The following is a 21997-nucleotide window of genomic DNA, read 5'->3' on the forward strand; positions in this document are numbered from 1 at the left end:
AAATCTCCCTTGCTGTGGTACCCCGTTTGTAGGTGTGCATAACAATGGCTGCTGCTCATCACCTCCGCCTAAGCTCTCCTTTGTGGACACTTGATTTCTGACCTAGACAATTCTTTGACTTTTCACAATTTCATAAGGCTCAGCCATAAAGCAAAGCCTGCCAAAAATAGATTCAACTCATGTGTGTTCCTCTCCACGGAAGTCTTTAGTAAAAGGCGAAAGACTTGTACGTTATGAAGAGAAACCAGAGTCAGCATGGCCCTCTATTCGAGAGCAGCGGAGGAGCCTCTCGGTCACAGTCACCACCTACGCGGTGGGCCTCTCTTTGCTTTCCGCATGTCAGATTCTAGTATACAACATTCCCACCACGCCCCCATCTGCCAACCAAAATTATACAAGTCTTTATTTGCTCCTGCCCTGACTAGTGATTGGCTTTTAAGCCTTTTTAAGCGATACATCCCTGAACCTCTTACATTGGGTCCAAAAAGCTGACTCTGCTTTCTCACCAAGTCTCCCAGAGGATCTTGAGTGAAAACCAGTTTCAGTTTTTGACAAACGCTTCTGATTCAATTTGGAATCCAGTTGAAGCTCATTGTGACCCCGTGCAGAGTCATGCATGATCATTTCACAAGGCAGTGAGTCATCAGAGCGGTTTCGCACACTTGTCAAACTCTGCCAGGCCATTCCCTCAGTTTCATTGACCCAGTGTAGAATTCACCTTTAAAACTCCACAATTGTTTGAGTGTTTGCTTTTCTACAAGGTAAGAACAGAGTGCACCGTTCCCAGCGGCACTGCAATGCTAGGTCGATGCGTGGAGAGAAGGGAGCAAGCTCCAAATTTCTGCTCCTCTTGCCAAAAATCTGCTTAATATGTAGTCCTCATATAGAGGACATATCAGATATTAAACTGATAAGAACAGATACTACACTTGATCTTAGCCAAAAGGCCGAGAAGCGATAATCCACAAGTGTTGGATGTCCACGCCAAGCTCTTGGCGCAAATCTCCCTTGCTGTGGTACCCCGTTTGTAGGTGTGCATAACAATGGCTGCTGCTCATCACCTCCGCCTAAGCTCTCCTTTGTGGACACTTGATTTCTGACCTAGACAATTCTTTGACTTTTCACAATTTCATAAGGCTCAGCCATAAAGCAAAGCCTGCCAAAAATAGATTCAACTCATGTGTGTTCCTCTCCACGGAAGTCTTTAGTAAAAGGCGAAAGACTTGTGCGTTATGAAGAGAAACCAGAGTCAGCATGGCCCTCTGTTCGAGAGCAGCGGAGGAGCCTCTCGGTCACAGTCACCACGTACGCGGTGGGCCTCTCTTTGCTTTCCGCATGTCAGATTCTAGTATACAACATTCCCACCACGCCCCCATCTGCCAACCAAAATTATACAAGTCTTTATTTGCTCCTGCCCTGACTAGTGATTGGCTTTTAAGCCTTTTTAAGCGATACATCCCTGAACCACTTACATTGGGTCCAAAAAGCTGACTCTGCTTTCTCACCAAGTCTCCCAGAGGATCTTGAGTGAAAACCAGTTTCAGTTTTTGACAAACGCTTCTGATTCAATTTGGAATCCAGTTGAAGCTCATTGTGACCCCGTGCAGAGTCATGCATGATCACTTCACAAGGCAGTGAGTCATCAGAGCGGTTTTGCACACTTGTCAAACTCTGCCAGGCCATTCCCTCAGTTTCATTGACCCAGTGTAGAATTCACCTTTAAAACTCCACAATTGTTTGAGTGTTTGCTTTTCTACAAGGTAAGAACAGAGTGCACCGTTCCCAGCGGCACTGCAATGCTAGGTCGATGCGTGGAGAGAAGGGAGAAAGCTCCAAATTTCTGCTCCTCTTGCCAAAAATCTGCTTAATATGTAGTCCTCATATAGAGGACATATCAGATATTAAACTGATAAGAACAGATACTACACTTGATCTTAGCCAAAAGGCCGAGAAGCGATAATCCACAAGTGTTGGATGTCCACGCCAAGCTCTTGGCGCAAATCTCCCTTGCTGTGGTACCCCGTTTGTAGGTGTGCATAACAATGGCTGCTGCTCATCACCTCCGCCTAAGCTCTCCTTTGTGGACACTTGATTTCTGACCTAGACAATTCTTTGACTTTTCACAATTTCATAAGGCTCAGCCATAAAGCAAAGCCTGCCAAAAATAGATTCAACTCATGTTTGTTCCTCTCCACGGAAGTCTTTAGTAAAAGGCGAAAGACTTGTGCGTTATGAAGAGAAACCAGAGTCAGCATGGCCCTCTGTTCGAGAGCAGCGGAGGAGCCTCTCGGTCACAGTCACCACCTACGCGGTGGGCCTCTCTTTGCTTTCCGCATGTCAGATTCTAGTATACAACATTCCCACCACGCCCCCATCTGCCAACCAAAATTATACAAGTCTTTATTTGCTCCTGCCCTGACTAGTGATTGGCTTTTAAGCCTTTTTAAGCGATACATCCCTGAACCACTTACATTGGGTCCAAAAAGCTGACTCTGCTTTCTCACCAAGTCTCCCAGAGGATCTTGAGTGAAAACCAGTTTCAGTTTTTGACAAACGCTTCTGATTCAATTTGGAATCCAGTTGAAGCTCATTGTGACCCCGTGCAGAGTCATGCATGATCACTTCACAAGGCAGTGAGTCATCAGAGCGGTTTCGCACACTTGTCAAACTCTGCCAGGCCATTCCCTCAGTTTCATTGACCCAGTGTAGAATTGACCTCTTTAAAACTCCACAATTGTTTGAGTGTTTGCTTTTCTACAAGGTAAGAACAGAGTGCACCGTTCCCAGCGGCACTGCAATGCTAGGTCGATGCGTGGAGAGAAGGGAGCAAGCTCCAAATTTCTGCTCCTCTTGCCAAAAATCTGCTTAATATGTAGTCCTCATATGGAGGACATATCAGATATTAAACTGATAAGAACAGATACTACACTTGATCTTAGCCAAAAGGCCGAGAAGCGATAATCCACAAGTGTTGGATGTCCACGCCAAGCTCTTGGCGCAAATCTCCCTTGCTGTGGTACCCCGTTTGTAGGTGTGCATAACAATGGCTGCTGCTCATCACCTCCGCCTAAGCTCTCCTTTGTGGACACTTGATTTCTGACCTAGACAATTCTTTGACTTTTCACAATTTCATAAGGCTCAGCCATAAAGCAAAGCCTGCCAAAAATAGATTCAACTCATGTGTGTTCCTCTCCACGGAAGTCTTTAGTAAAAGGCGAAAGACTTGTGCGTTATGAAGAGAAACCAGAGTCAGCATGGCCCTCTGTTCGAGAGCAGCGGAGGAGCCTCTCGGTCACAGTCACCACCTACGCGGTGGGCCTCTCTTTGCTTTCCGCATGTCAGATTCTAGTATACAACATTCCCACCACGCCCCCATCTGCCAACCAAAATTATACAAGTCTTTATTTGCTCCTGCCCTGACTAGTGATTGGCTTTTAAGCCTTTTTAAGCGATACATCCCTGAACCACTTACATTGGGTCCAAAAAGCTGACTCTGCTTTCTCACCAAGTCTCCCAGAGGATCTTGAGTGAAAACCAGTTTCAGTTTTTGACAAACGCTTCTGATTCAATTTGGAATCCAGTTGAAGCTCATTGTGACCCCGTGCAGAGTCATGCATGATCACTTCACAAGGCAGTGAGTCATCAGAGCGGTTTCGCACACTTGTCAAACTCTGCCAGGCCATTCCCTCAGTTTCATTGACCCAGTGTAGAATTCACCTTTAAAACTCCACAATTGTTTGAGTGTTTGCTTTTCTACAAGGTAAGAACAGAGTGCACCGTTCCCAGCGGCACTGCAATGCTAGGTCGATGCGTGGAGAGAAGGGAGCAAGCTCCAAATTTCTGCTCCTCTTGCCAAAAATCTGCTTAATATGTAGTCCTCATATAGAGGACATATCAGATATTAAACTGATAAGAACAGATACTACACTTGATCTTAGCCAAAAGGCCGAGAAGCGATAATCCACAAGGATGTCCACGCCAAGCTCTTGGCGCAAATGTCCCTTGCTGTGGTACCCCGGTTGTAGGTGTGCATAACAATGGCTGCTGCTCATCACCTCCGCCTAAGCTCTCCTTTGTGGACACTTGATTTCTGACCTAGACAATTCTTTGACTTTTCACAATTTCATAAGGCTCAGCCATAAAGCAAAGCCTGCCAAAAATAGATTCAACTCATGTGTGTTCCTCTCCACGGAAGTCTTTAGTAAAAGGCGAAAGACTTGTGCGTTATGAAGAGAAACCAGAGTCAGCATGGCCCTCTGATCGAGAGCAGCGGAGGAGCCTCTCGGTCACAGTCACCACCTACGCGGTGGGCCTCTCTTTGCTTTCCGCATGTCAGATTCTAGTATACAACATTCCCACCACGCCCCCATCTGCCAACCAAAATTATACAAGTCTTTATTTGCTCCTGCCCTGACTAGTGATTGGCTTTTAAGCCTTTTTAAGCGATACATCCCTGAACCACTTATATTGGGTCCAAAAAGCTGACTCTGCTTTCTCACCAAGTCTCCCAGAGGATCTTGAGTGAAAACCAGTTTCAGTTTTTGACAAACGCTTCTGATTCAATTTGGAATCCAGTTGAAGCTCATTGTGACCCCGTGCAGAGTCATGCATGATCACTTCACAAGGCAGTGAGTCATCAGAGCGGTTTTGCACACTTGTCAAACTCTGCCAGGCCATTCCCTCAGTTTCATTGACCCAGTGTAGAATTCACCTTTAAAACTCCACAATTGTTTGAGTGTTTGCTTTTCTACAAGGTAAGAACAGAGTGCACCGTTCCCAGCGGCACCGCAATGCTAGGTCGATGCGTGGAGAGAAGGGAGCAAGCTCCAAATTTCTGCTCCTCTTGCCAAAAATCTGCTTAATATGTAGTCCTCATATAGAGGACATATCAGATATTAAACTGATAAGAACAGATACTACACTTGATCTTAGCCAAAAGGCCGAGAAGCGATAATCCACAAGTGTTGGATGTCCACGCCAAGCTCTTGGCGCAAATCTCCCTTGCTGTGGTACCCCGTTTGTAGGTGTGCATAACAATGGCTGCTGCTCATCACCTCCGCCTAAGCTCTCCTTTGTGGACACTTGATTTCTGACCTAGACAATTCTTTGACTTTTCACAATTTCATAAGGCTCAGCCATAAAGCAAAGCCTGCCAAAAATAGATTCAACTCATGTGTGTTCCTCTCCACGGAAGTCTTTAGTAAAAGGCGAAAGACTTGTGCGTTATGAAGAGAAACCAGAGTCAGCATGGCCCTCTGTTCGAGAGCAGCGGAGGAGCCTCTCGGTCACAGTCACCACCTACGCGGTGGGCCTCTCTTTGCTTTCCGCATGTCAGATTCTAGTATACAACATTCCCACCACGCCCCCATCTGCCAACCAAAATTATACAAGTCTTTATTTGCTCCTGCCCTGACTAGTGATTGGCTTTTAAGCCTTTTTAAGCGATACATCCCTGAACCACTTACATTGGGTCCAAAAAGCTGACTCTGCTTTCTCACCAAGTCTCCCAGAGGATCTTGAGTGAAAACCAGTTTCAGTTTTTGACAAACGCTTCTGATTCAATTTGGAATCCAGTTGAAGCTCATTGTGACCCCGTGCAGAGTCATGCATGATCACTTCACAAGGCAGTGAGTCATCAGAGCGGTTTTGCACACTTGTCAAACTCTGCCAGGCCATTCCCTCAGTTTCATTGACCCAGTGTAGAATTCACCTTTAAAACTCCACAATTGTTTGAGTGTTTGCTTTTCTACAAGGTAAGAACAGAGTGCACCGTTCCCAGCGGCACTGCAATGCTAGGTCGATGCGTGGAGAGAAGGGAGCAAGCTCCAAATTTCTGCTCCTCTTGCCAAAAATCTGCTTAATATGTAGTCCTCATATAGAGGACATATCAGATATTAAACTGATAAGAACAGATACTACACTTGATCTTAGCCAAAAGGCCGAGAAGCGATAATCCACAAGTGTTGGATGTCCACGCCAAGCTCTTGGCGCAAATCTCCCTTGCTGTGGTACCCCGTTTGTAGGTGTGCATAACAATGGCTGCTGCTCATCACCTCCGCCTAAGCTCTCCTTTGTGGACACTTGATTTCTGACCTAGACAATTCTTTGACTTTTCACAATTTCATAAGGCTCAGCCATAAAGCAAAGCCTGCCAAAAATAGATTCAACTCATGTTTGTTCCTCTCCACGGAAGTCTTTAGTAAAAGGCGAAAGACTTGTGCGTTATGAAGAGAAACCAGAGTCAGCATGGCCCTCTGTTCGAGAGCAGCGGTGGAGCCTCTCGGTCACAGTCACCACCTACGCGGTGGGCCTCTCTTTGCTTTCCGCATGTCAGATTCTAGTATACAACATTCCCACCACGCCCCCATCTGCCAACCAAAATTATACAAGTCTTTATTTGCTCCTGCCCTGACTAGTGATTGGCTTTTAAGCCTTTTTAAGCGATACATCCCTGAACCACTTACATTGGGTCCAAAAAGCTGACTCTGCTTTCTCACCAAGTCTCCCAGAGGATCTTGAGTGAAAACCAGTTTCAGTTTTTGACAAACGCTTCTGATTCAATTTGGAATCCAGTTGAAGCTCATTGTGACCCCGTGCAGAGTCATGCATGATCACTTCACAAGGCAGTGAGTCATCAGAGCGGTTTTGCACACTTGTCAAACTCTGCCAGGCCATTCCCTCAGTTTCATTGACCCAGTGTAGAATTCACCTTTAAAACTCCACAATTGTTTGAGTGTTTGCTTTTCTACAAGGTAAGAACAGAGTGCACCGTTCCCAGCGGCACTGCAATGCTAGGTCGATGCGTGGAGAGAAGGGAGCAAGCTCCAAATTTCTGCTCCTCTTGCCAAAAATCTGCTTAATATGTAGTCCTCATATAGAGGACATATCAGATATTAAACTGATAAGAACAGATACTACACTTGATCTTAGCCAAAAGGCCGAGAAGCGATAATCCACAAGTGTTGGATGTCCACGCCAAGCTCTTGGCGCAAATCTCCCTTGCTGTGGTACCCCGTTTGTAGGTGTGCATAACAATGGCTGCTGCTCATCACCTCCGCCTAAGCTCTCCTTTGTGGACACTTGATTTCTGACCTAGACAATTCTTTGACTTTTCACAATTTCATAAGGCTCAGCCATAAAGCAAAGCCTGCCAAAAATAGATTCAACTCATGTGTGTTCCTCTCCACGGAAGTCTTTAGTAAAAGGCGAAAGACTTGTGCGTTATGAAGAGAAACCAGAGTCAGCATGGCCCTCTGTTCGAGAGCAGCGGAGGAGCCTCTCGGTCACAGTCACCACCTACGCGGTGGGCCTCTCTTTGCTTTCCGCATGTCAGATTCTAGTATACAACATTCCCACCACGCCCCCATCTGCCAACCAAAATTATACAAGTCTTTATTTGCTCCTGCCCTGACTAGTGATTGGCTTTTAAGCCTTTTTAAGCGATACATCCCTGAACCACTTACATTGGGTCCAAAAAGCTGACTCTGCTTTCTCACCAAGTCTCCCAGATGATCTTGAGTGAAAACCAGTTTCAGTTTTTGACAAACGCTTCTGATTCAATTTGGAATCCAGTTGAAGCTCATTGTGACCCCGTGCAGAGTCATGCATGATCACTTCACAAGGCAGTGAGTCATCAGAGCGGTTTTGCACACTTGTCAAACTCTGCCAGGCCATTCCCTCAGTTTCATTGACCCAGTGTAGAATTCACCTTTAAAACTCCACAATTGTTTGAGTGTTTGCTTTTCTACAAGGTAAGAACAGAGTGCACCGTTCCCAGCGGCACTGCAATGCTAGGTCGATGCGTGGAGAGAAGGGAGCAAGCTCCAAAAATCTGCTTAATATGTAGTCCTCATATAGAGGACATATCAGATATTAAACTGATAAGAACAGATACTACACTTGATCTTAGCCAAAAGGCCGAGAAGCGATAATCCACAAGTGTTGGATGTCCACGCCAAGCTCTTGGCGCAAATCTCTCTTGCTGTGGTACCCCGTTTGTAGGTGTGCATAACAATGGCTGCTGCTCATCACCTCCGCCTAAGCTCTCCTTTGTGGACACTTGATTTCTGACCTAGACAATTCTTTGACTTTTCACAATTTCATAAGGCTCAGCCATAAAGCAAAGCCTGCCAAAAATAGATTCAACTCATGTGTGTTCCTCTCCACGGAAGTCTTTAGTAAAAGGCGAAAGACTTGTGCGTTATGAAGAGAAACCAGAGTCAGCATGGCCCTCTGTTCGAGAGCAGCGGAGGAGCCTCTCGGTCACAGTCACCACCTACGCGGTGGGCCTCTCTTTGCTTTCCGCATGTCAGATTCTAGTATACAACATTCCCACCACGCCCCCATCTGCCAACCAAAATTATACAAGTCTTTATTTGCTCCTGCCCTGACTAGTGATTGGCTTTTAAGCCTTTTTAAGCGATACATCCCTGAACCACTTACATTGGGTCCAAAAAGCTGACTCTGCTTTCTCACCAAGTCTCCCAGAGGATCTTGAGTGAAAACCAGTTTCAGTTTTTGACAAACGCTTCTGATTCAATTTGGAATCCAGTTGAAGCTCATTGTGACCCCGTGCAGAGTCATGCATGATCACTTCACAAGGCAGTGAGTCATCAGAGCGGTTTTGCACACTTGTCAAACTCTGCCAGGCCATTCCCTCAGTTTCATTGACCCAGTGTAGAATTCACCTTTAAAACTCCACAATTGTTTGAGTGTTTGCTTTTCTACAAGGTAAGAACAGAGTGCACCGTTCCCAGCGGCACTGCAATGCTAGGTCGATGCGTGGAGAGAAGGGAGCAAGCTCCAAATTTCTGCTCCTCTTGCCAAAAATCTGCTTAATATGTAGTCCTCATATAGAGGACATATCAGATATTAAACTGATAAGAACAGATACTACACTTGATCTTAGCCAAAAGGCCGCGAAGCGATAATCCACAAGTGTTGGATGTCCACGCCAAGCTCTTGGCGCAAATCTCCCTTGCTGTGGTACCCCGTTTGTAGGTGTGCATAACAATGGCTGCTGCTCATCACCTCCGCCTAAGCTCTCCTTTGTGGACACTTGATTTCTGACCTAGACAATTCTTTGACTTTTCACAATTTCATAAGGCTCAGCCATAAAGCAAAGCCTGCCAAAAATAGATTCAACTCATGTTTGTTCCTCTCCACGGAAGTCTTTAGTAAAAGGCGAAAGACTTGTGCGTTATGAAGAGAAACCAGAGTCAGCATGGCCCTCTGTTCGAGAGCAGCGGAGGAGCCTCTCGGTCACAGTCACCACCTACGCGGTGGGCCTCTCTTTGCTTTCCGCATGTCAGATTCTAGTATACAACATTCCCACCACGCCCCCATCTGCCAACCAAAATTATACAAGTCTTTATTTGCTCCTGCCCTGACTAGTGATTGGCTTTTAAGCCTTTTTAAGCGATACATCCCTGAACCACTTACATTGGGTCCAAAAAGCTGACTCTGCTTTCTCACCAAGTCTCCCAGAGGATCTTGAGTGAAAACCAGTTTCAGTTTTTGACAAACGCTTCTGATTCAATTTGGAATCCAGTTGAAGCTCATTGTGACCCCGTGCAGAGTCATGCATGATCACTTCACAAGGCAGTGAGTCATCAGAGCGGTTTCGCACACTTGTCAAACTCTGCCAGGCCATTTCCTCAGTTTCATTGACCCAGTGTAGAATTCACCTTTAAAACTCCACAATTGTTTGAGTGTTTGCTTTTCTACAAGGTAAGAACAGAGTGCACCGTTCCCAGCAGCACTGCAATGCTATGTCGATGCGTGGAGAGAAGGGAGCAAGCTCCAAATTTCTGCTCCTCTTGCCAAAAATCTGCTTAATATGTAGTCCTCATATAGAGGACATATCAGATATTAAACTGATAAGAACAGATACTACACTTGATCTTAGCCAAAAGGCCGAGAAGCGATAATCGACAAGGATGTCCACGCCAAGCTCTTGGCGCAAATCTCCCTTGCTGTGGTACCCCGTTTGTAGGTGTGCATAACAATGGCTGCTGCTCATCACCTCCGCCTAAGCTCTCCTTTGTGGACACTTGATTTCTGACCTAGACAATTCTTTGACTTTTCACAATTTCATAAGGCTCAGCCATAAAGCAAAGCCTGCCAAAAATAGATTCAACTCATGTGTGTTCCTCTCCACGGAAGTCTTTAGTAAAAGGCGAAAGACTTGTGCGTTATGAAGAGAAACCAGAGTCAGCATGGCCCTCTGTTCGAGAGCAGCGGAGGAGCCTCTCGGTCACAGTCACCACCTACGCGGTGGGCCTCTCTTTGCTTTCCGCATGTCAGATTCTAGTATACAACATTCCCACCACGCCCCCATCTGCCAACCAAAATTATACAAGTCTTTATTTGCTCCTGCCCTGACTAGTGATTGGCTTTTAAGCCTTTTTAAGCGATACATCCCTGAACCACTTACATTGGGTCCAAAAAGCTGACTCTGCTTTCTCACCAAGTCTCCCAGAGGATCTTGAGTGAAAACCAGTTTCAGTTTTTGACAAACGCTTCTGATTCAATTTGGAATCCAGTTGAAGCTCATTGTGACCCCGTGCAGAGTCATGCATGATCACTTCACAAGGCAGTGAGTCATCAGAGCGGTTTTGCACACTTGTCAAACTCTGCCAGGCCATTCCCTCAGTTTCATTGACCCAGTGTAGAATTCACCTTTAAAACTCCACAATTGTTTGAGTGTTTGCTTTTCTACAAGGTAAGAACAGAGTGCACCGTTCCCAGCGGCACTGCAATGCTAGGTCGATGCGTGGAGAGAAGGGAGCAAGCTCCAAATTTCTGCTCCTCTTGCCAAAAATCTGCTTAATATGTAGTCCTCATATAGAGGACATATCAGATATTAAACTGATAAGAACAGATACTACACTTGATCTTAGCCAAAAGGCCGAGAAGCGATAATCCACAAGGATGTCCACGCCAAGCTCTTGGCGCAAATCTCCCTTGCTGTGGTACCCCGTTTGTAGGTGTGCATAACAATGGCTGCTGCTCATCACCTCCGCCTAAGCTCTCCTTTGTGGACACTTGATTTCTGACCTAGACAATTCTTTGACTTTTCACAATTTCATAAGGCTCAGCCATAAAGCAAAGCCTGCCAAAAATAGATTCAACTCATGTGTGTTCCTCTCCACGGAAGTCTTTAGTAAAAGGCGAAAGACTTGTGCGTTATGAAGAGAAACCAGAGTCAGCATGGCCCTCTGTTCGAGAGCAGCGGAGGAGCCTCTCGGTCACAGTCACCACCTACGCGGTGGGCCTCTCTCTGCTTTCCGCATGTCAGATTCTAATATAAAACATTCCCACCACGCCCCCATCTGCCAACCAAAATTATACAAGTCTTTATTTGCTCCTGCCCTGACTAGTGATTGGCTTTTAAGCCTTTTTAAGCGATACATCCCTGAACCACTTACATTGGGTCCAAAAAGCTGACTCTGCTTTCTCACCAATTCTCCCAGAGGATCTTGAGTGAAAACCAGTTTCAGTTTTTGACAAACGCTTCTGATTCAATTTGGAATCCAGTTGAAGCTCATTGTGACCCCGTGCAGAGTCATACATGATCACTTCACAAGGCAGTGAGTCATCAGAGCGGTTTCGCACACTTGTCAAACTCTGCCAGGCCATTCCCTCAGTTTCATTGTCCCAGTGTAGAATTGACCTTTTAAACTCCACAATTGTTTGAGTGTTTGCTTTTCTACAAGGTAAGAACAGAGTGCACCGTTCCCAGCGGCACTGCAATGCTAGGTCGATGCATGGAGAGAAGGGAGCAAGCTCCAAATTTCTGCTCCTCTTGCCAAAAATCTGCTTAATATGTAGTCCTCATATAAAGGACATATCAGATATTAAACTGATAAGAACAGATACTACACTTGATCTTAGCCAAAAGGCCGAGAAGCGATAATCCACAAGTGTTGGATGTCCACGCCAAGCTCTTGGCGCAAATCTCCCTTGCTGTGGTACCCCGTTTGTAGGTGTGCATAACAATGGCTGCTGCTCATCACCTCCGCCTAAGCTCTCCTTTGTGGACACTTGATTTCTGACCTAGACAATTCTTTGACTTTTCACAATTTCATAAGGCTCAGCCATAAAGCAAAGCCTGCCAAAAATAGATTCAACTCATGTGTGTTCCTCTCCACGGAAGTCTTTAGTAAAAGGCGAAAGACTTGTGCGTTATGAAGAGAAACCAGAGTCAGCTTGCCCTCTGTTCGAGAGCAGCGGTGGAGCCTCTCGGTCACAATCACCACCTACGCGGTGGGCCTCTCTTTGCTTTCCGCATGTCAGATTCTAGTATACAACATTCCCACCACGCCCCCATCTGCCAACCAAAATTATACAAGTCTTTATTTGCTCCTGCCCTGACTAGTGATTGGCTTTTAAGCCTTTTTAAGCGATACATCCCTGAACCACTTACATTGGGTCCAAAAAGCTGACTCTGCTTTCTCACCAAGTCTCCCAGAGGATCTTGAGTGAAAACCAGTTTCAGTTTTTGACAAACGCTTCTGATTCAATTTGGAATCCAGTTGAAGCTCATTGTGACCCCGTGCAGAGTCATGCATGATCACTTCACAAGGCAGTGAGTCATCAGAGCGGTTTTGCACACTTGTCAAACTCTGCCAGGCCATTCCCTCAGTTTCATTGACCCAGTGTATAATTCACCTTTAAAACTCCACAATTGTTTGAGTGTTTGCTTTTCTACAAGGTAAGAACAGAGTGCACCGTTCCCAGCGGCACTGCAATGCTAGGTCGATGCGTGGAGAGAAGGGAGCAAGCTCCAAATTTCTGCTCCTCTTGCCAAAAATCTGCTTAATATGTAGTCCTCATATAGAGGACATATCAGATATTAAACTGATAAGAACAGATACTACACTTGATCTTAGCCAAAAGGCCGAGAAGCGATAATCCACAAGTGTTGGATGTCCACGCCAAGCTCTTGGCGCAAATCTCCCTTGCTGTGGTACCCCGTTTGTAGGTGTGCATAACAATGGCTGCTGCTCATCACCTCCGCCTAAGCTCTCCTTTGTGGACACTTGATTTCTGACCTAGACAATTCTTTGACTTTTCACAATTTCATAAGGCTCAGCCATAAAGCAAAGCCTGCCAAAAATAGATTCAACTCATGTGTGTTCCTCTCCACGGAAGTCTTTAGTAAAAGGCGAAAGACTTGTGCGTTATGAAGAGAAACCAGTGTCAGCATGGCCCTCTGTTCGAGAGCAGCGGAGGAGCCTCTCGGTCACAGTCACCACCTACGCGGTGGGCCTCTCTTTGCTTTCCGCATGTCAGATTCTAGTATACAACATTCCCACCACGCCCCCATCTGCCAACCAAAATTATACAAGTCTTTATTTGCTCCTGCCCTGACTAGTGATTGGCTTTTAAGCTTTTTTAAGCGATACATCCCTGAACCACTTACATTGGGTCCAAAAAGCTGACTCTGCTTTCTCACCAAGTCTCCCAGAGGATCTTGAGTGAAAACCAGTTTCAGTTTTTGACAAACGCTTCTGATTCAATTTGGAATCCAGTTGAAGCTCATTGTGACCCCGTGCAGAGTCATGCATGATCACTTCACAAGGCAGTGAGTCATCAGAGCGGTTTCGCACACTTGTCAAACTCTGCCAGGCCATTCCCTCAGTTTCATTGACCCAGTGTAGAATTGACTTTTAAAACTCCACAATTGTTTGAGTGTTTGCTTTTCTACAAGGTAAGAACAGAGTGCACCGTTCCCAGCGGCACTGCAATGCTAGGTCGATGCGTGGAGAGAAGGGAGCAAGCTCCAAATTTCTGCTCCTCTTGCCAAAAATCTGCTTAATATGTAGTCCTCATATAGAGGACATATCAGATATTAAACTGATAAGAACAGATACTACACTTGATCTTAGCCAAAAGGCCGAGAAGCGATAATCCACAAGTGTTGGATGTCCACGCCAAGCTCTTGGCGCAAATCTCCCTTGCTGTGGTACCCCGTTTGTAGGTGTGCATAACAATGGCTGCTGCTCATCACCTCCGCCTAAGCTCTCCTTTGTGGACACTTGATTTCTGACCTAGACAATTCTTTGACTTTTCACAATTTCATAAGGCTCAGCCATAAAGCAAAGCCTGCCAAAAATAGATTCAACTCATGTGTGTTCCTCTCCACGGAAGTCTTTAGTAAAAGGCGAAAGACTTGTGCGTTATGAAGAGAAACCAGAGTCAGCATGGCCCTCTGTTCGAGAGCAGCGGAGGAGCCTCTCGGTCACAGTCACCACCTACGCGGTGGGCCTCTCTTTGCTTTCCGCATGTCAGATTCTAGTATACAACATTCCCACCACGCCCCCATCTGCCAACCAAAATTATACAAGTCTTTATTTGCTCCTGCCCTGACTAGTGATTGGCTTTTAAGCCTTTTTAAGCGATACATCCCTGAACCACTTACATTGGGTCCAAAAAGCTGACTCTGCTTTCTCACCAAGTCTCCCAGAGGATCTTGAGTGAAAACCAGTTTCAGTTTTTGACAAACGCTTCTGATTCAATTTGGAATCCAGTTGAAGCTCATTGTGACCCCGTGCAGAGTCATGCATGATCACTTCACAAGGCAGTGAGTCATCAGAGCGGTTTTGCACACTTGTCAAACTCTGCCAGGCCATTCCCTCAGTTTCATTGACCCAGTGTAGAATTCACCTTTAAAACTCCACAATTGTTTGAGTGTTTGCTTTTCTACAAGGTAAGAACAGAGTGCACCGTTCCCAGCGGCACTGCAATGCTAGGTCGATGCGTGGAGAGAAGGGAGCAAGCTCCAAATTTCTGCTCCTCTTGCCAAAAATCTGCTTAATATGTAGTCCTCATATAGAGGACATATCAGATATTAAACTGATAAGAACAGATACTACACTTGATCTTAGCCAAAAGGCCGAGAAGCGATAATCCACAAGTGTTGGATGTCCACGCCAAGCTCTTGGCGCAAATCTCCCTTGCTGTGGTACCCCGTTTGTAGGTGTGCATAACAATGGCTGCTGCTCATCACCTCCGCCTAAGCTCTCCTTTGTGGACACTTGATTTCTGACCTAGACAATTCTTTGACTTTTCACAATTTCATAAGGCTCAGCCATAAAGCAAAGCCTGCCAAAAATAGATTCAACTCATGTGTGTTCCTCTCCACGGAAGTCTTTAGTAAAAGGCGAAAGACTTGTGCGTTATGAAGAGAAACCAGAGTCAGCATGGCCCTCTGTTCGAGAGCAGCGGAGGAGCCTCTCGGTCACAGTCACCACCTACGCGGTGGGCCTCTCTTTGCTTTCCGCATGTCAGATTCTAGTATACAACATTCCCACCACGCCCCCATCTGCCAACCAAAATTATACAAGTCTTTATTTGCTCCTGCCCTGACTAGTGATTGGCTTTTAAGCCTTTTTAAGCGATACATCCCTGAACCACTTACATTGGGTCCAAAAAGCTGACTCTGCTTTCTCACCAAGTCTCCCAGAGGATCTTGAGTGAAAACCAGTTTCAGTTTTTGACAAACGCTTCTGATTCAATTTGGAATCCAGTTGAAGCTCATTGTGACCCCGTGCAGAGTCATGCATGATCACTTCACAAGGCAGTGAGTCATCAGAGCGGTTTTGCACACTTGTCAAACTCTGCCAGGCCATTCCCTCAGTTTCATTGACCCAGTGTAGAATTCACCTTTAAAACTCCACAATTGTTTGAGTGTTTGCTTTTCTACAAGGTAAGAACAGAGTGCACCGTTCCCAGCGGCACTGCAATGCTAGGTCGATGCGTGGAGAGAAGGGAGCAAGCTCCAAATTTCTGCTCCTCTTGCCAAAAATCTGCTTAATATGTAGTCCTCATATAGAGGACATATCAGATATTAAACTGATAAGAACAGATACTACACTTGATCTTAGCCAAAAGGCCGAGAAGCGATAATCCACAAGTGTTGGATGTCCACGCCAAGCTCTTGGCGCAAATCTCCCTTGCTGTGGTACCCCGTTTGTAGGTGTGCATAACAATGGCTGCTGCTCATCACCTCCGCCTAAGCTCTCCTTTGTGGACACTTGATTTCTGACCTAGACAATTCTTTGACTTTTCACAATTTCATAAGGCTCAGCCATAAAGCAAAGCCTGCCAAAAATAGATTCAACTCATGTGTGTTCCTCTCCACGGAAGTCTTTAGTAAAAGGCGAAAGACTTGTGCGTTATGAAGAGAAACCAGAGTCAGCATGGCCCTCTGTTCGAGAGCAGCGGAGGAGCCTCTCGGTCACAGTCACCACCTACGCGGTGGGCCTCTCTTTGCTTTCCGCATGTCAGATTCTAGTATACAACATTCCCACCACGCCCCCATCTGCCAACCAAAATTATACAAGTCTTTATTTGCTCCTGCCCTGACTAGTGATTGGCTTTTAAGCCTTTTTAAGCGATACATCCCTGAACCACTTACATTGGGTCCAAAAAGCTGACTCTGCTTTCTCACCAAGTCTCCCAGAGGATCTTGAGTGAAAACCAGTTTCAGTTTTTGACAAACGCTTCTGATTCAATTTGGAATCCAGTTGAAGCTCATTGTGACCCCGTGCAGAGTCATGCATGATCACTTCACAAGGCAGTGAGTCATCAGAGCGGTTTCGCACACTTGTCAAACTCTGCCAGGCCATTCCCTCAGTTTCATTGACCCAGTGTAGAATTGACCTTTAAAACTCCACAATTGTTTGAGTGTTTGCTTTTCTACAAGGTAAGAACAGAGTGCACCGTTCCCAGCGGCACTGCAATGCTAGGTCGATGCGTGGAGAGAAGGGAGCAAGCTCCAAATTTCTGCTCCTCTTGCCAAAAATCTGCTTAATATGTAGTCCTCATATAGAGGACATATCAGATATTAAACTGATAAGAACAGATACTACACTTGATCTTAGCCAAAAGGCCGAGAAGCGATAATCCACAAGTGTTGGATGTCCAAGCCAAGCTCTTGGCGCAAATCTCCCTTGCTGTGGTACCCCGTTTGTAGGTGTGCATAACAATGGCTGCTGCTCATCACCTCCGCCTAAGCTCTCCTTTGTGGACACTTGATTTCTGACCTAGACAATTCTTTGACTTTTCACAATTTCATAAGGCTCAGCCATAAAGCAAAGCCTGCCAAAAATAGATTCAACTCATGTGTGTTCCTCTCCACGGAAGTCTTTAGTAAAAGGCGAAAGACTTGTGCGTTATGAAGAGAAACCAGAGTCAGCATGGCCCTCTGTTCGAGAGCAGCGGAGGAGCCTCTCGGTCACAGTCACCACCTACGCGGTGGGCCTCTCTTTGCTTTCCGCATGTCAGATTCTAGTATACAACATTCCCACCACGCCCCCATCTGCCAACCAAAATTATACAAGTCTTTATTTGCTCCTGCCCTGACTAGTGATTGGCTTTTAAGCCTTTTTAAGCGATACATCCCTGAACCACTTACATTGGGTCCAAAAAGCTGACTCTGCTTTCTCACCAAGTCTCCCAGAGGATCTTGAGTGAAAACCAGTTTCAGTTTTTGACAAACGCTTCTGATTCAATTTGGAATCCAGTTGAAGCTCATTGTGACCCCGTGCAGAGTCATGCATGATCACTTCACAAGGCAGTGAGTCATCAGAGCGGTTTTGCACACTTGTCAAACTCTGCCAGGCCATTCCCTCAGTTTCATTGACCCAGTGTAGAATTCACCTTTAAAACTCCACAATTGTTTGAGTGTTTGCTTTTCTACAAGGTAAGAACAGAGTGCACCGTTCCCAGCGGCACTGCAATGCTAGGTCGATGCGTGGAGAGAAGGGAGCAAGCTCCAAATTTCTGCTCCTCTTGCCAAAAATCTGCTTAATATGTAGTCCTCATATAGAGGACATATCAGATATTAAACTGATAAGAACAGATACTACACTTGATCTTAGCCAAAAGGCCGAGAAGCGATAATCCACAAGTGTTGGATGTCCACGCCAAGCTCTTGGCGCAAATCTCCCTTGCTGTGGTACCCCGTTTGTAGGTGTGCATAACAATGGCTGCTGCTCATCACCTCCGCCTAAGCTCTCCTTTGTGGACACTTGATTTCTGACCTAGACAATTCTTTGACTTTTCACAATTTCATAAGGCTCAGCCATAAAGCAAAGCCTGCCAAAAATAGATTCAACTCATGTTTGTTCCTCTCCACGGAAGTCTTTAGTAAAAGGCGAAAGACTTGTGCGTTATGAAGAGAAACCAGAGTCAGCATGGCCCTCTGTTCGAGAGCAGCGGTGGAGCCTCTCGGTCACAGTCACCACCTACGCGGTGGGCCTCTCTTTGCTTTCCGCATGTCAGATTCTAGTATACAACATTCCCACCACGCCCCCATCTGCCAACCAAAATTATACAAGTCTTTATTTGCTCCTGCCCTGACTAGTGATTGGCTTTTAAGCCTTTTTAAGCGATACATCCCTGAACCACTTACATTGGGTCCAAAAAGCTGACTCTGCTTTCTCACCAAGTCTCCCAGAGGATCTTGAGTGAAAACCAGTTTCAGTTTTTGACAAACGCTTCTGATTCAATTTGGAATCCAGTTGAAGCTCATTGTGACCCCGTGCAGAGTCATGCATGATCACTTCACAAGGCAGTGAGTCATCAGAGCGGTTTTGCACACTTGTCAAACTCTGCCAGGCCATTCCCTCAGTTTCATTGACCCAGTGTAGAATTCACCTTTAAAACTCCACAATTGTTTGAGTGTTTGCTTTTCTACAAGGTAAGAACAGAGTGCACCGTTCCCAGCGGCACTGCAATGCTAGGTCGATGCGTGGAGAGAAGGGAGCAAGCTCCAAATTTCTGCTCCTCTTGCCAAAAATCTGCTTAATATGTAGTCCTCATATAGAGGACATATCAGATATTAAACTGATAAGAACAGATACTACACTTGATCTTAGCCAAAAGGCTGAGAAGCGATAATCGACAAGGATGTCCACGCCAAGCTCTTGGCGCAAATCTCCCTTGCTGTGGTACCCCGTTTGTAGGTGTGCATAACAATGGCTGCTGCTCATCACCTCCGCCTAAGCTCTCCTTTGTGGACACTTGATTTCTGACCTAGACAATTCTTTGACTTTTCACAATTTCATAAGGCTCAGCCATAAAGCAAAGCCTGCCAAAAATAGATTCAACTCATGTGTGTTCCTCTCCACGGAAGTCTTTAGTAAAAGGCGAAAGACTTGTGCGTTATGAAGAGAAACCAGAGTCAGCATGGCCCTCTGTTCGAGAGCAGCGGAGGAGCCTCTCGGTCACAGTCACCACCTACGCGGTGGGCCTCTCTTTGCTTTCCGCATGTCAGATTCTAGTATACAACATTCCCACCACGCCCCCATCTGCCAACCAAAATTATACAAGTCTTTATTTGCTCCTGCCCTGACTAGTGATTGGCTTTTAAGCCTTTTTAAGCGATACATCCCTGAACCACTTACATTGGGTCCAAAAAGCTGACTCTGCTTTCTCACCAAGTCTCCCAGAGGATCTTGAGTGAAAACCAGTTTCAGTTTTTGACAAACGCTTCTGATTCAATTTGGAATCCAGTTGAAGCTCATTGTGACCCCGTGCAGAGTCATGCATGATCACTTCACAAGGCAGTGAGTCATCAGAGCGGTTTTGCACACTTGTCAAACTCTGCCAGGCCATTCCCTCAGTTTCATTGACCCAGTGTAGAATTCACCTTTAAAACTCCACAATTGTTTGAGTGTTTGCTTTTCTACAAGGTAAGAACAGAGTGCACCGTTCCCAGCGGCACTGCAATGCTAGGTCGATGCGTGGAGAGAAGGGAGCAAGCTCCAAATTTCTGCTCCTCTTGCCAAAAATCTGCTTAATATGTAGTCCTCATATAGAGGACATATCAGATATTAAACTGATAAGAACAGATACTACACTTGATCTTAGCCAAAAGGCCGAGAAGCGATAATCCACAAGGATGTCCACGCCAAGCTCTTGGCGCAAATCTCCCTTGCTGTGGTACCCCGTTTGTAGGTGTGCATAACAATGGCTGCTGCTCATCACCTCCGCCTAAGCTCTCCTTTGTGGACACTTGATTTCTGACCTAGACAATTCTTTGACTTTTCACAATTTCATAAGGCTCAGCCATAAAGCAAAGCCTGCCAAAAATAGATTCAACTCATGTGTGTTCCTCTCCACGGAAGTCTTTAGTAAAAGGCGAAAGACTTGTGCGTTATGAAGAGAAACCAGAGTCAGCATGGCCCTCTGTTCGAGAGCAGCGGAGGAGCCTCTCGGTCACAGTCACCACCTACGCGGTGGGCCTCTCTTTGCTTTCCGCATGTCAGATTCTAGTATACAACATTCCCACGACGCCCCCATCTGCCAACCAAAATTATACAAGTCTTTATTTGCTCCTGCCCTGACTAGTGATTGGCTTTTAAGCCTTTTTAAGCGATACATCCCTGAACCACTTACATTGGGTCCAAAAAGCTGACTCTGCTTTCTCACCAAGTCTCCCAGATGATCTTGAGTGAAAACCAGTTTCAGTTTTTGACAAACGCTTCTGATTCAATTTGGAATCCAGTTGAAGCTCATTGTGACCCCGTGCAGAGTCATGCATGATCACTTCACAAGGCAGTGAGTCATCAGAGCGGTTTTGCACACTTGTCAAACTCTGCCAGGCCATTCCCTCAGTTTCATTGACCCAGTGTAGAATTTACCTTTAAAACTCCACAATTGTTTGAGTGTTTGCTTTTCTACAAGGTAAGAACAGAGTGCACCGTTCCCAGCGGCACTGCAATGCTAGGTCGATGCGTGGAGAGAAGGGAGCAAGCTCCAAAAATCTGCTTAATATGTAGTCCTCATATAGAGGACATATCAGATATTAAACTGATAAGAACAGATACTACACTTGATCTTAGCCAAAAGGCCGAGAAGCGATAATCCACAAGTGTTGGATGTCCACGCCAAGCTCTTGGCGCAAATCTCTCTTGCTGTGGTACCCCGTTTGTAGGTGTGCATAACAATGGCTGCTGCTCATCACCTCCGCCTAAGCTCTCCTTTGTGGACACTTGATTTCTGACCTAGACAATTCTTTGACTTTTCACAATTTCATAAGGCTCAGCCATAAAGCAAAGCCTGCCAAAAATAGATTCAACTCATGTGTGTTCCTCTCCACGGAAGTCTTTAGTAAAAGGCGAAAGACTTGTGCGTTATGAAGAGAAACCAGAGTCAGCATGGCCCTCTGTTCGAGAGCAGCGGAGGAGCCTCTCGGTCACAGTCACCACCTACGCGGTGGGCCTCTCTTTGCTTTCCGCATGTCAGATTCTAGTATACAACATTCCCACCACGCCCCCATCTGCCAACCAAAATTATACAAGTCTTTATTTGCTCCTGCCCTGACTAGTGATTGGCTTTTAAGCCTTTTTAAGCGATACATCCCTGAACCACTTACATTGGGTCCAAAAAGCTGACTCTGCTTTCTCACCAAGTCTCCCAGAGGATCTTGAGTGAAAACCAGTTTCAGTTTTTGACAAACGCTTCTGATTCAATTTGGAATCCAGTTGAAGCTCATTGTGACCCCGTGCAGAGTCATGCAGGATCACTTCACAAGGCAGTGAGTCATCAGAGCGGTTTTGCACACTTGTCAAACTCTGCCAGGCCATTCCCTCAGTTTCATTGACCCAGTGTAGAATTCACCTTTAACACTCCATAATTGTTTGAGTGTTTGCTTTTCTACAAGGTAAGAACAGAGTGCACCGTTCCCAGCGGCACTGCAATGGTAGGTCGATGCGTGGAGAGAAGGGAGCAAGCTCCAAATTTCTGCTCCTCTTGCCAAAAATCTGCTTAATATGTAGTCCTCATATAGAGGACATATCAGATATTAAACTGATAAGAACAGATACTACACTTGATCTTAGCCAAAAGGCCGAGAAGCGATAATCCACAAGTGTTGGATGTCCACGCCAAGCTCTTGGCGCAAATCTCCCTTGCTGTGGTACCCCGTTTGTAGGTGTGCATAACAATGGCTGCTGCTCATCACCTCCGCCTAAGCTCTCCTTTG

At 45.8% G+C, this 21997-nt stretch overlaps 42 non-coding genes and 2 pseudogenes across 42 annotated transcripts; all 44 read right to left on the reverse strand.

Moving 5' to 3' along the window:
- Positions 1-140: 140 nt before the first annotated feature.
- On the reverse strand, positions 141-253 carry LOC128452350 (U5 spliceosomal RNA). Its single transcript, XR_008340847.1, has one exon. It is a non-coding gene; the product is annotated as a U5 spliceosomal RNA (small nuclear RNA).
- Positions 254-767: 514 nt separating this feature from the next.
- On the reverse strand, positions 768-959 carry LOC128451620 (U2 spliceosomal RNA). Its single transcript, XR_008340160.1, has one exon. It is a non-coding gene; the product is annotated as a U2 spliceosomal RNA (small nuclear RNA).
- A 180-nt stretch (positions 960-1139) lies between these two features.
- LOC128452366 (U5 spliceosomal RNA) lies at positions 1140-1252 on the reverse strand. Its single transcript, XR_008340863.1, has one exon. It is a non-coding gene; the product is annotated as a U5 spliceosomal RNA (small nuclear RNA).
- A 514-nt stretch (positions 1253-1766) lies between these two features.
- Positions 1767-1958, reverse strand: LOC128451928 (U2 spliceosomal RNA). The gene has a single exon (XR_008340449.1). It is a non-coding gene; the product is annotated as a U2 spliceosomal RNA (small nuclear RNA).
- A 180-nt stretch (positions 1959-2138) lies between these two features.
- LOC128452307 (U5 spliceosomal RNA) lies at positions 2139-2251 on the reverse strand. The gene has a single exon (XR_008340804.1). It is a non-coding gene; the product is annotated as a U5 spliceosomal RNA (small nuclear RNA).
- Positions 2252-2767: 516 nt separating this feature from the next.
- LOC128451823 (U2 spliceosomal RNA) lies at positions 2768-2959 on the reverse strand. Its single transcript, XR_008340351.1, has one exon. It is a non-coding gene; the product is annotated as a U2 spliceosomal RNA (small nuclear RNA).
- Positions 2960-3139: 180 nt separating this feature from the next.
- On the reverse strand, positions 3140-3252 carry LOC128452367 (U5 spliceosomal RNA). The gene has a single exon (XR_008340864.1). It is a non-coding gene; the product is annotated as a U5 spliceosomal RNA (small nuclear RNA).
- Positions 3253-3766: 514 nt separating this feature from the next.
- LOC128451621 (U2 spliceosomal RNA) lies at positions 3767-3958 on the reverse strand. The gene has a single exon (XR_008340161.1). It is a non-coding gene; the product is annotated as a U2 spliceosomal RNA (small nuclear RNA).
- Positions 3959-4133: 175 nt separating this feature from the next.
- On the reverse strand, positions 4134-4246 carry LOC128452368 (U5 spliceosomal RNA). Its single transcript, XR_008340865.1, has one exon. It is a non-coding gene; the product is annotated as a U5 spliceosomal RNA (small nuclear RNA).
- A 514-nt stretch (positions 4247-4760) lies between these two features.
- LOC128451868 (U2 spliceosomal RNA) lies at positions 4761-4952 on the reverse strand. The gene has a single exon (XR_008340394.1). It is a non-coding gene; the product is annotated as a U2 spliceosomal RNA (small nuclear RNA).
- A 180-nt stretch (positions 4953-5132) lies between these two features.
- LOC128452369 (U5 spliceosomal RNA) lies at positions 5133-5245 on the reverse strand. Its single transcript, XR_008340866.1, has one exon. It is a non-coding gene; the product is annotated as a U5 spliceosomal RNA (small nuclear RNA).
- Positions 5246-5759: 514 nt separating this feature from the next.
- Positions 5760-5951, reverse strand: LOC128451622 (U2 spliceosomal RNA). The gene has a single exon (XR_008340162.1). It is a non-coding gene; the product is annotated as a U2 spliceosomal RNA (small nuclear RNA).
- A 180-nt stretch (positions 5952-6131) lies between these two features.
- Positions 6132-6244, reverse strand: LOC128452308 (U5 spliceosomal RNA). Its single transcript, XR_008340805.1, has one exon. It is a non-coding gene; the product is annotated as a U5 spliceosomal RNA (small nuclear RNA).
- Positions 6245-6758: 514 nt separating this feature from the next.
- Positions 6759-6950, reverse strand: LOC128451623 (U2 spliceosomal RNA). The gene has a single exon (XR_008340163.1). It is a non-coding gene; the product is annotated as a U2 spliceosomal RNA (small nuclear RNA).
- A 180-nt stretch (positions 6951-7130) lies between these two features.
- LOC128452370 (U5 spliceosomal RNA) lies at positions 7131-7243 on the reverse strand. The gene has a single exon (XR_008340867.1). It is a non-coding gene; the product is annotated as a U5 spliceosomal RNA (small nuclear RNA).
- A 514-nt stretch (positions 7244-7757) lies between these two features.
- LOC128451963 (uncharacterized) lies at positions 7758-7929 on the reverse strand (annotated as a pseudogene).
- Positions 7930-8109: 180 nt separating this feature from the next.
- Positions 8110-8222, reverse strand: LOC128452371 (U5 spliceosomal RNA). The gene has a single exon (XR_008340868.1). It is a non-coding gene; the product is annotated as a U5 spliceosomal RNA (small nuclear RNA).
- Positions 8223-8736: 514 nt separating this feature from the next.
- LOC128451913 (U2 spliceosomal RNA) lies at positions 8737-8928 on the reverse strand. Its single transcript, XR_008340435.1, has one exon. It is a non-coding gene; the product is annotated as a U2 spliceosomal RNA (small nuclear RNA).
- A 180-nt stretch (positions 8929-9108) lies between these two features.
- On the reverse strand, positions 9109-9221 carry LOC128452309 (U5 spliceosomal RNA). Its single transcript, XR_008340806.1, has one exon. It is a non-coding gene; the product is annotated as a U5 spliceosomal RNA (small nuclear RNA).
- Positions 9222-9735: 514 nt separating this feature from the next.
- LOC128451872 (U2 spliceosomal RNA) lies at positions 9736-9927 on the reverse strand. Its single transcript, XR_008340398.1, has one exon. It is a non-coding gene; the product is annotated as a U2 spliceosomal RNA (small nuclear RNA).
- Positions 9928-10102: 175 nt separating this feature from the next.
- On the reverse strand, positions 10103-10215 carry LOC128452372 (U5 spliceosomal RNA). Its single transcript, XR_008340869.1, has one exon. It is a non-coding gene; the product is annotated as a U5 spliceosomal RNA (small nuclear RNA).
- A 514-nt stretch (positions 10216-10729) lies between these two features.
- LOC128451625 (U2 spliceosomal RNA) lies at positions 10730-10921 on the reverse strand. The gene has a single exon (XR_008340165.1). It is a non-coding gene; the product is annotated as a U2 spliceosomal RNA (small nuclear RNA).
- A 175-nt stretch (positions 10922-11096) lies between these two features.
- Positions 11097-11209, reverse strand: LOC128452374 (U5 spliceosomal RNA). Its single transcript, XR_008340871.1, has one exon. It is a non-coding gene; the product is annotated as a U5 spliceosomal RNA (small nuclear RNA).
- Positions 11210-11723: 514 nt separating this feature from the next.
- Positions 11724-11915, reverse strand: LOC128451851 (U2 spliceosomal RNA). The gene has a single exon (XR_008340377.1). It is a non-coding gene; the product is annotated as a U2 spliceosomal RNA (small nuclear RNA).
- A 180-nt stretch (positions 11916-12095) lies between these two features.
- On the reverse strand, positions 12096-12208 carry LOC128452375 (U5 spliceosomal RNA). The gene has a single exon (XR_008340872.1). It is a non-coding gene; the product is annotated as a U5 spliceosomal RNA (small nuclear RNA).
- Positions 12209-12721: 513 nt separating this feature from the next.
- Positions 12722-12913, reverse strand: LOC128451626 (U2 spliceosomal RNA). The gene has a single exon (XR_008340166.1). It is a non-coding gene; the product is annotated as a U2 spliceosomal RNA (small nuclear RNA).
- Positions 12914-13093: 180 nt separating this feature from the next.
- LOC128452530 (U5 spliceosomal RNA) lies at positions 13094-13206 on the reverse strand. The gene has a single exon (XR_008341022.1). It is a non-coding gene; the product is annotated as a U5 spliceosomal RNA (small nuclear RNA).
- A 514-nt stretch (positions 13207-13720) lies between these two features.
- Positions 13721-13912, reverse strand: LOC128451627 (U2 spliceosomal RNA). The gene has a single exon (XR_008340167.1). It is a non-coding gene; the product is annotated as a U2 spliceosomal RNA (small nuclear RNA).
- A 180-nt stretch (positions 13913-14092) lies between these two features.
- Positions 14093-14205, reverse strand: LOC128452376 (U5 spliceosomal RNA). The gene has a single exon (XR_008340873.1). It is a non-coding gene; the product is annotated as a U5 spliceosomal RNA (small nuclear RNA).
- A 514-nt stretch (positions 14206-14719) lies between these two features.
- Positions 14720-14911, reverse strand: LOC128451628 (U2 spliceosomal RNA). The gene has a single exon (XR_008340168.1). It is a non-coding gene; the product is annotated as a U2 spliceosomal RNA (small nuclear RNA).
- A 180-nt stretch (positions 14912-15091) lies between these two features.
- On the reverse strand, positions 15092-15204 carry LOC128452377 (U5 spliceosomal RNA). Its single transcript, XR_008340874.1, has one exon. It is a non-coding gene; the product is annotated as a U5 spliceosomal RNA (small nuclear RNA).
- Positions 15205-15718: 514 nt separating this feature from the next.
- Positions 15719-15910, reverse strand: LOC128451630 (U2 spliceosomal RNA). The gene has a single exon (XR_008340169.1). It is a non-coding gene; the product is annotated as a U2 spliceosomal RNA (small nuclear RNA).
- A 180-nt stretch (positions 15911-16090) lies between these two features.
- Positions 16091-16203, reverse strand: LOC128452378 (U5 spliceosomal RNA). Its single transcript, XR_008340875.1, has one exon. It is a non-coding gene; the product is annotated as a U5 spliceosomal RNA (small nuclear RNA).
- Positions 16204-16717: 514 nt separating this feature from the next.
- LOC128451631 (U2 spliceosomal RNA) lies at positions 16718-16909 on the reverse strand. Its single transcript, XR_008340170.1, has one exon. It is a non-coding gene; the product is annotated as a U2 spliceosomal RNA (small nuclear RNA).
- A 180-nt stretch (positions 16910-17089) lies between these two features.
- Positions 17090-17202, reverse strand: LOC128452379 (U5 spliceosomal RNA). The gene has a single exon (XR_008340876.1). It is a non-coding gene; the product is annotated as a U5 spliceosomal RNA (small nuclear RNA).
- A 514-nt stretch (positions 17203-17716) lies between these two features.
- On the reverse strand, positions 17717-17908 carry LOC128451632 (U2 spliceosomal RNA). Its single transcript, XR_008340171.1, has one exon. It is a non-coding gene; the product is annotated as a U2 spliceosomal RNA (small nuclear RNA).
- Positions 17909-18088: 180 nt separating this feature from the next.
- Positions 18089-18201, reverse strand: LOC128452310 (U5 spliceosomal RNA). Its single transcript, XR_008340808.1, has one exon. It is a non-coding gene; the product is annotated as a U5 spliceosomal RNA (small nuclear RNA).
- Positions 18202-18715: 514 nt separating this feature from the next.
- Positions 18716-18907, reverse strand: LOC128451811 (U2 spliceosomal RNA). The gene has a single exon (XR_008340340.1). It is a non-coding gene; the product is annotated as a U2 spliceosomal RNA (small nuclear RNA).
- Positions 18908-19082: 175 nt separating this feature from the next.
- LOC128452380 (U5 spliceosomal RNA) lies at positions 19083-19195 on the reverse strand. The gene has a single exon (XR_008340877.1). It is a non-coding gene; the product is annotated as a U5 spliceosomal RNA (small nuclear RNA).
- A 514-nt stretch (positions 19196-19709) lies between these two features.
- LOC128451633 (U2 spliceosomal RNA) lies at positions 19710-19901 on the reverse strand. The gene has a single exon (XR_008340172.1). It is a non-coding gene; the product is annotated as a U2 spliceosomal RNA (small nuclear RNA).
- Positions 19902-20076: 175 nt separating this feature from the next.
- Positions 20077-20189, reverse strand: LOC128452381 (U5 spliceosomal RNA). The gene has a single exon (XR_008340878.1). It is a non-coding gene; the product is annotated as a U5 spliceosomal RNA (small nuclear RNA).
- Positions 20190-20703: 514 nt separating this feature from the next.
- LOC128451964 (uncharacterized) lies at positions 20704-20875 on the reverse strand (annotated as a pseudogene).
- Positions 20876-21055: 180 nt separating this feature from the next.
- LOC128452382 (U5 spliceosomal RNA) lies at positions 21056-21168 on the reverse strand. The gene has a single exon (XR_008340879.1). It is a non-coding gene; the product is annotated as a U5 spliceosomal RNA (small nuclear RNA).
- A 514-nt stretch (positions 21169-21682) lies between these two features.
- LOC128451927 (U2 spliceosomal RNA) lies at positions 21683-21874 on the reverse strand. Its single transcript, XR_008340448.1, has one exon. It is a non-coding gene; the product is annotated as a U2 spliceosomal RNA (small nuclear RNA).
- Positions 21875-21997: the final 123 nt, after the last annotated feature.

The sequence above is a fragment of the Pleuronectes platessa genome, chromosome 11, assembly GCF_947347685.1.
Source record: "Pleuronectes platessa chromosome 11, fPlePla1.1, whole genome shotgun sequence".
NCBI classification, from domain to species: Eukaryota; Metazoa; Chordata; class Actinopteri; order Pleuronectiformes; family Pleuronectidae; genus Pleuronectes; species Pleuronectes platessa.